Genomic DNA, 12,645 nt, shown 5'->3' with positions numbered 1-12,645 from the left:
ACTGTTAGTCTCTTTATTTACCTTTCCTGATGATAACTGTCGAAATTCTTCTCACTGGCTTCCCCACTGTCTGTGGACTTGACCTATTTCTTGCAGGAACAAAATAAAATAAAATAAACAACTCCCCTACTACTTAAACACAAATGCTTTATCCTTTGAGTGTATGTGTGGAGCACCTGCCTGTGTATGCATGCGTGTGTGTGTGTGTGTGTGTGTGTGTGTGTGTGTGTGTGTGTGTGTGCATGTGCGTGCACTTGTGAAGCTTGTGTTTTGGCTGGACTGGCTGGCAAGTAAGCCCAAGTAATCCTGTCGGTATTTCATCTCCAACCCCCAGCACTGGGGTTACATACCTGGCTCGACATGGGTGGGGGTGACATGAACTTGGGGTCCTTATGCTTGCTTGGCCTCTCCCCAGCCCAGACTGCTTCATTCTTCTTTCTCTGCAACTCTCCAAGCAACTTTACATACACAAGCTTGCTGAAAATAGTTTCAGCCCCAAAATCAAAATCAAATTTAACCAGATTTCTACAACATTAACTAAATGTCTTCATTATTCTCTGTTTTCTTTTGATACTTGTCCATGCACAGGGATAATCCCTGCACACCGCACATTAATTTTGTATTATTCTTCTCTACTTAATTCTACAGAAAGAATCATCTTCATTTTACTCCATAATCTTTCTAATCTGTTTTTGTTTGAAATTTTCTGAGCAAAAGACAAAAAGTATTTATTATTTAAAACCCTATCAGTTAAAAGTAATTACAAGGGGTTCAAAAGATTAAAAAAAAGTATTTATTATTTAAAACCCCCAGTGTTAAAAGCAATTACAAAGGGTTTCCCACCAAGTTAGTATAGCAAGCACAACTGCAGAGCCCCTCCTCACCCCTAGCCTAGGAATGATGAGGAAAACCTATGGCATAGCCTGCCTCTCTAAAGTCAGTCTGCTATTCCTATGTCCTGGGACACCTGCTGAGCACAGTGCACACCAGGAGCCAGAGAGTGCCCAGAGACAAGCGACAGGTGGGCTCTTGGCCAGTAACAGTGATCAGAGACTTCATGGTAGGGTTGTTGTTAGACCTCTACCCGCAGCCAGAGGCAAGTGCTCCCCACAAGGGACAAATGACAATGACTTACTGTATACCAGGGTGCCATGGTCCCAGGGGCTGCAGGCCTTGGATATCAGAGAAGACAGGCCTCCTTAAAAGGGCCTCAAGGCCAGCCCCTGACAGCGTTGCAGGGGACCCTATAGGTTTGCTGCTTCCTTGCTGGAAATGACATGGATCTGATATGGCCGGGATGTAGACTGTGCTGAAGGCAGCACAGAATTACTCTCCCTACCCAGCAGCAGGATGGGAGAAGGGGAGAAATGGCATCAATAAAGGAAAGTAACCCAGCAGTTCTCTACCCCACGCTGACCAGAAAGTCACAATGGAGCAAGGAGTAAACAAGCATTTTCTAAGACATATGACCAACTGTAGTGAGGACTCCAGACTCGTTGTTGAGAATGGGGGATATTGAAGGCTTCTATGTACCCCTTTTCTCAAAGAAAGAAAGTCTGGACAGGAAGCCATTGAAGGGAGCCCTTGAAAATTGGGATGAGGATGCTGAGGTGTAGCTCTTCACAGCTGCTGGCTTCTGGCAGGGAGATAGGGAAGAACTTACTTATCTCTGGGGAGCTGGCCACTGGGAGTTTGACCATTCTCCAGTGAGTGAGTAATGAAAATTATTATTTGGTGGGTTTTCTTTTTTTTTTGTTTTTTGTTTTTGTTTGTTTTTTTTTTGCAGGGAGGGTACAAAGTTGAGAAGGGTGGATCCAAAAGAAATGGAAGAAGAGTGTGATTAGGGTCATTGTGCGAAGTTCTCAGAAAATCAATGAGAATATTATGTTGGAAAAATAAATATGATCAACTAAACAAACCATGTAGGGTATATGTCATCTCTAGGTGAATATTACTAATGTCTTCCTTATATAAAAACAAATGCTTCAAACTAAATATATAGTAAGCATTGAAAGAGATAATTAAAGATTAAAATGCACAAGGTAATTGAAGACAACAATAACAACAACAACAACACACACACACACACACACACACACACACACACACACACACACCACCCAGGATAAAATGCTTGAGTGTGGGTTTTGAGAAAAGGATCTAATTGGGTTTTTTTTTAAAAAAAGAGCCATTGAAACATATCTTAGAAATAAGCTCTTATGGAACTCTAGGTACCTGCATGAGTCACAGAGAGGATCAGAGAACTGGAAGGCAGTGTGAGGGGAAATTATCCCAAGTACTGAAGCCAAGGGCTGGAGCAGTGTGTTTCCATTTAGCAAAGGCGAAGTTTCAAAGGGAAACTACCTTTATGAAGTTTTAGCCATGGTCAAGAACTAGTTAGACAATTCCTGAAACACACAGGAATTTCAAGGAGTTTCAACAATACCTATTAGTATCTTCACATTTCCCGAGTGACTGACTCTCCTGAGTTGAATCATCCCTCTAGCAACCAGTAGGAGACCAACTCTCAGCTGGCGCATGTTTAGAAGGTAACATTTTAAGATTTACATGTGGAGTAAAGTGATTGTGGATAGCAGCGATGTAAGTTTCCAAAGGAAAAGAATGTTTTCACCACAAGGAAATGATCAGTATGTGAGGAGGTAGACACGCTGTGCATATCCTGGTTTGAAAGTAATACAGATTTTGCATGCCTTAAAACATCACAAGGTCCCTGTACATACATACAGCAATTTGTGCCAATCAAAGTACAAAACAGGGACCAGGAAGATGGCTCGGTGGTTAAGAATGCATGTTGTGAGTGCAGAGAATTAAAGTTTAGTTTCCAGTGTTCCTATTGAGTGGCTCACAACTGCCTAAACTCAAGCTCTAGGGGATCTGATACCCTCTTCTCAACTCTGTAGATCCTTGCAGGTGTGCATACCTGCACACAGACAAACACACACACACTCACACACACACACACACACACTGCATACATACACAAAAGCACCCGTGCACACACAAATTTTTATAAAGGAAAGAAAATATAAACATAAATATTGCACCCTATAACAGTTCCTGTACTTTTATTATTTATTTATTTACTTATTTATTTATTGGTTTTTTGAGACAGGGTCTTTCTGTGTAGCCTTGGCTGTCCTGAACTCGCTTTGTAGACCAGGCTGGCCTCGAACTCACAGCAATTCACCTGCCTCTGCTTCCTGAGTGCTAGGATTAAAGGCGTGTGCTACCACTGCCTGGCTCCTGTACTTTAAAAAAAAAAAACAAATCAAATGTAAAAGAGGTTCATTCATTACAAGAGTGTCAGAAAAAGCCAAGATCCACATAGCATAGACCTATTCATCAGCTAGAACTTGCAAGTGACTCCCTAGCCTGGCAGGTCGGGCACCTGACACACGAGAGCTGTAGAGAATGAACTGTAAAGCGTTCCTTATGCACAGAGAAGCAGGACCCGAAGTCCTGATGTGACTTCTGCTACACTGAACTGCACTGGAGCTAGTGCAGTAAGGAGAACAAAGATGGCATTCAGAAACTACAGAAATTAGATGAAATTCTATTGAGACACAGAAGATTGCTGTATAGACATTCAAAGAAACAAAACTCCTAAGAAAGTTTCTAGGTGCATAGCTTTAAAAGAAGAAAAAGGAATAGAAAAATTCTCCAGAAGGGGGAAAATATCTAGTTTTTTTTGTCCTCAAGTGCCACCACAGTGCTTTTCAACTTATAACTCATGACCCTTTTAGGGAGTCTAATGACCCTTTTTCAGGGGTCAGGGGAATATCAGATATTCACATTATGATTCATAACAGTAGCAAAATTACAGTTATGAAGTAGCAACGAGAATCATTTTATGGCTGGGGTCGCCACAACATGAGGAACTGTATTAAAGGGTCACAGCCTTGGAAAGGTTGAGACCCCCTTTACTGTAAGGTTGGCCAAGTGCTTAACAGGCCTCTCCAAGCAAGCCTGTGAGCTCCCCAGGATGCGAAAGTTCTGAATGCATGAGCGGGTGGACTTATAGACTGGAAGTCTCAGTAGTCAAAGTAAGTCAGTGCTTTCTAAATTAGCCTACAAATGTAAGGTGAGTCCACTTGGAACTCCAGCGGTGTTTTTCATGGAACTGATCTGTTCATTGTCACATGACCGGGATGGGAAAGAGTAGCTTATGAGCAATTATAAGTCGGTTATAATTGTTTCTCTCTCTCTTTCTCTCTCTCTCTCTCTTTCTCTCTCTCTCTCTCTCTCTCTCTCTCTCTCTCTCTCTCTCTCTCTCTCTCTCTCTCTCTCTTTCTCGGCACGTTTTCTCTGTGTAGCCCTGACTGTCCTGGAACTCTGTCTGTAGGCCAGGCTGGCCTCAAACTCAAGGATCTACCTGCCTCTGCCTCCCTGATTGCTGGAATTAAAGGCGTGTGCCACCATGCCTCATATGAGCTGAGTGAATTATGAAGAAAAAGACAGAGTTTCTGTCCTGCCATGGACTGATACGTTATGTCAGAGAGTGACAGAAGCCAAGCCAAAGAGCTGCAGCAGACAGTTAAGAAATACAAAACATAGTAGTGGCTCATGTCACCTCTATCTTTTATGCAGCCAATTGCTTGTGGATATGGAAAACTATATCACCACCATTTCACATCATACTCCCCCCAAAAAAATATATAATATCCAGATGGGTTGGAAAATAAATAATTTTTTTAAAGCAAATTTTAAAATACTTTGTAAAAAGGCAGCTTGAAGACAATATATAGCCCTGCTCTTCAGGCATGGATAAAGTACAGGACATAAGCTTCAAGAGGCCAGTCTTTACTTAAAATAAAAACAGGGGGAACATAAAAGTAGGATCTAGAGACATCAGAAAACACAGAGCACATTCCTCAGAGGCACCAGAAGGCACAGGACATGTGCCCTGGAGTCCACCCAAGAGAGACTCACTGAAACACTGGTAAAGACCAAGCGTTCCCACAGAACAAGGAACCAGAGACCAGCCTCATCCTTATTCTACGGAGCTTGAGGGGGTGGACTTCCGCATACAAGTCTCTCACACACGTGTTCCATTGCTTGTGTTTAAACTGAAAAAAGCCTATGAAAGGCTACCGGGAACTAACACTGTGAAAGCTTCATGAAAGCAAAATAATTTGATTCTTAAGTTTAAAAAAACCCGATATGACTAAATTTTAACACCAGAGGAAATGGTGAATATTAGAGTTTGAAAAGATTAGAGTCTAAAAAGGAGTAAGATAATCCAAAGATATGAGCTTATAAATCAAGTATAGAGTGAAATTTCAAAGTGTCTAAGAAAGACGAGACCGTGCTGGCCAGTGAGGGATTCTGGGAAAATGGAAGGGTTCCATTACCCCTTCGAGCCTGTGACGAGTGGCAGATCACTCTGGAAGAAAGAACAAATCCACACAGTGCCCAGGTGGCTTAGCGACATGAGCGGTGCAATCAGGACCAGAAGCGGTTCTTGGGAAAACCACCAACAAACTTTGTTGCATGGTTTTCTGGGATGAGTTTTTATTTTATTTTATTATTTTATTTTTTTGAGCAGGTCTCATGTGGCTCAGCCTGGTCTCAAACTTCTTATGTAGCTGAGAATGACCTTGAACTCTTAACCCCTCCACCTCCACTTCCTAAACTCTGGGATAACAGGCATATAGGACCACACCCCTTTGAAAGCCAGGGCTCTGTGCATACCAAGCAAGTACTCCGCCGAGCTACAGGCCCAGCTCTTTTCTTTTTTTTCTTTTTTCTTTTTTTTATTTTTTTTTATTTTTATTAATTTATTCTTGTTACATCTCAATGTTTATCCCATCCCTTGTATCCTCCCATTCCTCCCCCCCCCCATTTTATTTTTTTTATTATTTTTATTATTTTTATTTTTATTAATTTATTCTTGTTACATCTCAATGTTTATCCCATCCCTTGTATCCTCCCATTCCTCCTCCCCCCTCCGCATTTTCCCATTATTCCCCTCCCCTATGACTGTTCCTGAGGGGGATTACGTCCCCCTATATATTCTCATAGGGTATCAAGTCTCTTCTTGGCTACTTGCTGTCCTTCCTCTGGGACTCTTTTCTTAATTCTTAAAGGATGCACGCAGTTTGTGAATTAAGGGCAGATTTTCTTTTTCATATATATGGTGGTTCTGTTTTGCTGTGACCTTGACATTTTTCACATTGAAAAACAAAATGTAAACTCTCAGTAGTTGGGGAAAACTCTCTCTCTTTTTTTTTTTTCCCAGCAGCATATTTACAACTCGGTCATGAAGTCAGTAATACACACAGCATGGGTCTGAGTCTAGTCTATTCTATTTCGTGTGTTTATTAAAGAACGTTTACGTAAACGCCACTCTGCCTTTGCCTGCAGTTGCCAAGGAAGTCTTTAAGCCTTGGAGTCAGGTAACTTAGCTCCTCTGGGTTTATTGTGTCTGTTTATGGGTTTGTGTGTATGTATGCACATGGTTTTGAATCGGGGAAGTGTACAGGTATGTACACGCATGTGTGCATGGGCTCTTGGAGGCTGCCTCCTCAACAGTTTCAGGTGTCATCCCTCCGGCATCTACCCTATTGCTCTTGTTTTAATTTAGTTATTTTTACTTGTGTGGGTGTCTGTGTGAGTGAATACTGTGTGAGCACACTTGTGGCCTTAGAACTGGTATTACAGGAAGCTGTAACAGGCACCCAGCCTGGGTGCTGGGGGCCCCTCTGGAAGAGCAGCATACTTTCTCCAGCTCCTCCCTTGTTTTTTGAGACAAGGTCTCTTACCCGTTGGAGATCACCAGGTAAAGTAAGTAGGCTGGCTGGCTAGTGAGCCCCAGGGATCCCTCTCGCTGCTTGCTAGCACTAGGATTAAAATGCGCCGCCATACCTGCTTGGTTGTAGAGGTGGTTTTAATGTGGGTCCTGGGAGTTGAACTCCGAGCCTCTTGCCCAAAACACTTGGCCAACTGAGCTTTCCCCACACCCGCTCCCCACTGTCTCTCACCCCTTTCTGCTTCGGGTCCTCTGCTTACTTACATAGGCTTTGGAATCAGGCACAGGAGTCCATCTACTGCCAATCATTTCTATCTTTACAGTGTTGAGTTTTTGCATGAAGAGGACATACACATACACCTCTGCTTTTTCAGTTTCCTTAATTTCCTTAATTATAATTTCCGGTGTACAGTACTTCCTGTGTGTTGCTACGCAACAGGTATGTTTCATGTTTTCATGGGTGAATTTTCCATATTTGGTGTCTGCTGGTCCATTGCTAGTGTGTAGGAATGTAATCTATTTTGCGTATATGTCTTATATTCTGCAACTTTGTGACTTTTTTTTTTTTTGTATCTTTCTTTTACAGTGATATGAACACATCCAGCTTTTGTACACCTGGCAATGGCTTTATTTATGTCTCCTCTCTTGAAAGATGCTTTTCCTGGAGAGAGGCACCCATCCTGACCCTTGATCTGTTGCAGAAGCTCTTCTTCTTGAGGGAGAAGGAGGGACGCTCTGATGATGGATCTGCCTGATCTTCATTCTTCTGTGTGTGTTGTGACATCTTTCCTTGACAGCTTGAAAATTTACTCCTTGACTTGTGATTCTGAAAATTTGGGCAAGCATAGACCTCATGGTTTTCTTATCTCTTGATCTTGAGAGTTCAATGAGCTTTTTGAATTTGAGAGCATACAGTCTTTTTTTTCTTTTTTAATATGCAACTTGGCTGTTACTCATTCAAATACACATTTATTTCTACTCTCTCTCTGTCTCTCTCTGTCTCTCTTTGTCTCTGTCTCTCTCTCTCTCTTTTGAAAGTCCCAGTGCACACATCTCAAGCTGTCTCTAAACTCACAGAGGCTCTGCCAATATTCCTGGGATTTTTTTTCCTGTGTCTCATTTTGGATCGTTTCTGTTGCTGTACCTTCCAGTTCACTAATATTTTCTCTGATATTGTCTAAAGTGCACTGGTCCACCATTTAATGTATATTCCACCTCACATATTATGAGTGTATCTGTAGTTTCTATCTTTGATTTTTATTGAATAGCTTTTAAGTAACTCCCAAATCACCATGTAACACACACAGTCTTAGTATTTTGAACATATGGCACTGAATTATGACAACTAATTTCGTGTACTTGCCTGACAGTTCTAGCATCTATGTCATTGACAGGTTGGTTTCAGTTGACTGATATTTCTCTTCCTCATTTTGGGCTGAAATGTCCCCAATTCTTTGCACATTTGGTGAGTTTTGGAGGGATGCCAGGCATTTATGAATTTTACCTAGTTGGATGTTGAATATTTCTTATTCCTAAATTATTCTTGAGATTTGTTCCAAAACACAATTGTGTTACTTAGAAACAGTCAGGAGCTTCATCCCACATCTGTCAGCTAGGAAAAGAATCTTTATAGTCTGGGGCTTATTTTTCCCTTCTTACCGAGGCTGACCTTTCTGGGTTAGCTACCCAACAATCCATGAATTACGGAAATTTCCGTATGCCTAGTGAGACCGTGGCTGTGTGAGTTAGGGTGATGTTCCCTCTCACTTTGGGAGCTTAGGTGTCTGTTCCCTCTTGTCTTTGGGGGTATTTGTTCTGTTGTAAGTAGCTTCCTTGGGTGCACACACGAATCCACACTCTACTGCGTGTTGACGTTCTAAAAGCTCCACAGAGCCCTCTCTGGCTTCTTTCTGGTCCTCAGTCCTGCCGATTACTTGCTTTGACCTTAAGTTGGCTCCTTACTGATCCCAGAGAGGCCTCTTACTCCAGATGGTTCCTCTTATAAACTGTGGCTGGAAACTACAGGCAATGGCTACAGGATGGTCCCCCATCTGCTCCAGTCCCTCGGGAGACCTTGCCCTCTACTGTCTGGCAGCTAGAGTTTTGAAACCCATTTTTTACACATATCTCATTTGAGTTTATTGCTTCAGACAAAAGGTTGAATCTAGGCCCATTTACTCCAACTCAGTCAGAAGTGAACAAGAACACCTTTCAACATTGGTGTGTGTGTGTGTGTGTGTGTGTGTGTGTGTGTGTGCGTGTGTGTGTGTGTGTGTGTGTGTGTGTGTGTGTAGGCCAGAGGTCAACCTTTGAAGACATATCTACCTTTTCATTTTTAAATACTCATTATTTTGGGGCTCACAAGATAGGCTAAGCTGTCTTGCCAGTGAAAACCAGGGGTCTTTCTTTCTCAGTCTATACAATGCTAGAATGACAAGCAGGTACTACTACTAACATATATGTGTGTGTGTGTGTGTGTGTGTGTGTGTGTGTGTGTGTGTGTGTGTGCACGCACGCGTGTGCTCTGAACACTGAATTCAGGTCCCTGTGCTTACAAAGCAAGCACTTTGCAGACTAAACCACTTCTCCAGCCTTAATACTGAATTTTTAGAGATAATAACACATTACTAATGTATTCATGAGTCACATGACCATCAATAACTGACTGAGCAAACAGGCAGGCAGGCAGGCAAACAAAGACATCTCTGTTCCAGAATTTCCAGGGTGGTGTTTAGATTCTCCATCTCTGGAACATGCAGATCAGCACACTCCCCACATCTCCAAGGGAAGACTGGACTCAGCCACTGTTTCCCAAAGCTCTAAAGGGAAGAGTAGAAAGAACATATCTTCAGTAGAAAATGGTGGCCAGTGCTACCCAGCCAGGACACAGTCATCTCCAGCAATGCCTTTAAAGGGCCTTAGAGGCAGTGTGAAGAGAAAGGCACTTCTCACCAGGTGACAGTAACTCTCTAGAGTGCACTAATCTGGGTGTGTTCTTGAAAGAGATAGCAGACAAGAGTACATTTGGGAGCCAGGTGGTGTTGGAGCATGCCTTTAATCCCAGCACTCAGGTGGCAGAGGCAGGTGGATTGCTGTGAGTTCAAGGCCCACCTGGTCTACAAAGTTAGTCCAGGACAGCCAAGGCTACACAGAGAAACACTATCTCAAAAAACAAACAAACAAACAAACAAAAAAAAGAGTACATTTGGGGAGAGGCTACAGGTGGCATAGTGGATGCTCCCCCCCCCCTCACCTGTCAAGGTCATGAAAACAATAAAAGTGAGAAAGTGAAGAGCAGGTCAGAGGTCAGAGGTCAGAGGTCAGAGCAGGCTGGAAGAGAGATGTGACAGCTGAGCATGATGTGGGATTCAAGATTAAATTGTAAAACAGAAAGGGCAACTTTGCAGGGCTTGAGAGAGAGAGAGAGAGAGACAGAGAGAGAGAGAGAGAGAGAGAGAGAGAGAGAGAGAGAGAGAGAGAGAACAAGATGGCAGTATAGGAAGGAAGGCAGGAAGGGAAGAAAGAAAGACTCTCCAGTCATCAAATTGTCTGCATGTGGAGATCACCTCCTTCCCCTTCTTTTTTTCCATATATAAAAATCAATTTCAGATGGATTACAGGTCTAACTGTGAAAAAGGGAAAGCTTTTAGATGGAATCACAGGAGTATATCTTTGCAAGCTTAATGTAGGCAAATTTCTAAAAACAAACTCGCCTCTGAGAAAAGGGACAACTTGGGTTATTTTAAAACTAAGACCATTTATCAGAGGACACCATTAGGAGCACACAAAGACAGCTGGCAGAATTGGAGGTGCACACACACACACACACACACACACACACACACACACACACACACACAGAGAGAGAGAGAGAGAGAGAGAGAGAGAGAGAGAGTTTGAAATGCCAGTTCAGTGGCTGGAGAGATTGGCTGGCTGATAAGAGCACCGCTTGCTCCTCCAGAGGACCCGACTATTACTTCAGTTCCAGTGGATTCCAATACTCTTTTCCGACCTCCTTGGGCACTGGGCATAGATGTTGTTCACAGACTCACATGCAGGCAAAACGTCATGATTCATAAAATTAATTAGTTAATTCACTGATTAATTAATTAAACAAATGAAATGCCACTTTAGAGTCTCAGTGCAACTGATCTCCTCTGTGCGGAGAGTGTCCTTTCTGCTCTTTGCTGTTTGCTGTTCCTCCAAGCCTGCCCAGAGCTCCTGTGGTCAGAGAACTTTGCCCAGATTTTGAGGTAGTCAGAAGGCTCCATGCCAGGCAAGCACCCACAAGCTATCTCGCCTTCAGAAGTGGTGTTTGGTTAATTCTTGGAAGACCCTTGACTCCATGGGGGAAGCCTAGAGCAATGACCTCGGTTGGCTTGGTTCTCCCTCCCCCATTTCTTTCTCACAATTCTTCATCTTCCTCCTTGTCTTTTCTGCCAGTGGTCCTCTCTCATGGTGGAGGGCCCTTGGACATAGCTTTGTCAGGGCTATTCATGTCTGACTTTTGCCCAGGAGCCAGGACACCCACTTAAAGTGATGCTTTGCCCTAAGGTGTGGAAGGATTCTCCTGATTCTCTGCAGCATCTTTGCTCTTTGCTGGAGCAGCAGGCTGCTTAGAGCTGTGGCTAATGCCAGCACTCTTGCAGGCAGATCCTGGATGTGATTCTCTCCACCTGTGAGAATCTGCCAAGCTTCCCATTTCCCTCATTGGTCATGTTCAACTGAACATGGTACCATGTCAGGTGGTATGGCACTTGGAGATTAGAGATGCAATCACGTCATGGGTATGGGCCTGGGCATGCATCCCTGCCTCTGTGCCTAGTGAACTAGCATCTCTGAGCTCTCCCCTGCAATGATTGTTAAAACTCTTCTTTGTTGCATCAGGATGTTTGCTCAGGCCTGTGGCTTGTTTACCTTTCGGCAAACCTTGTTTTGTTTTGTTTTACCCAGCATCCTTAGCTCTGCAACCTTCAGCCTGCAGCAATCTTTAATCCCAACCACTTTCTCTCTGCTTTCTTTGCTATCTGCCTTAGCCATCCTTCCTGGACTGGCTATGATGGTTCCCTGTTGGCTTCGATCATGGGGTGTGGTGGTGGTACCAAAATAAGGGGTCTCCTGTTTCCTAGACATCTTTATTGCATCCATCATGGGACAAACTATCAAATTTCCCCATGGCTCAGCCAGCATAGCAGCCTTTTTCTTTACTTGTTAAGTCATAGACAGAGGATTGCCCAATGGCTGCAAGCAACTCTGTGCCCACTGGTAGATCTCAACTTGCACGTTGATAGCCAATGTTGGTACTCTTGGTGGAAACTGCTTCTCTTTGGACCTAAGACCTGGACCAGAGCATAAGATCATGGAGACAGGAAGCAAACCTTTGCTATTGATCCTTAGGAGTAGTGCTATTTCTACACTCACACCTTGTTTCCAGGACCTGCGGGTTTTGACCACAGCTGCTTCATACTCTGGGCACTAGAATCATATATAGGCTCTTGCCCCAGGTGTACCTTGTCAGGGTACCTGGCTGGAGCTGTGGGCAAGCCCCGAGAATGGCCATGTCACAGTTTTACCTAACCAGCTTCTTCAGGCTGATGTGGAACTTGAAAGGACTACAGACATCCCAGTGTATAGGCCCACAGTCACACTACACTCCATGGAATAAACAATTGTTGGTCAGAAGCCATGATGCTGGGCAAAGCCTCTGTCCATGAATCCATGGATGCTAGTCTCAGCAGAAGCACTGAGAGAAAGAAAGCAAATGCATTGGCACCTGGTGACTGGCACCTTGTTGAGGGCTCAGGTTAGACTTTGCTGCTGCAGGTGGGCACTTAGTGATGGGTCCTCAGTGATGGTTGAACTTCTGAACCTACCCA

The sequence above is a fragment of the Acomys russatus genome, chromosome 17 (genome assembly GCF_903995435.1).
Source record: "Acomys russatus chromosome 17, mAcoRus1.1, whole genome shotgun sequence".
Classification (NCBI taxonomy): Eukaryota; Metazoa; Chordata; class Mammalia; order Rodentia; family Muridae; genus Acomys; species Acomys russatus.
The sequence above is the reverse complement of the archived record's forward strand: the minus strand, read 5'-3'. Positions refer to the sequence as shown.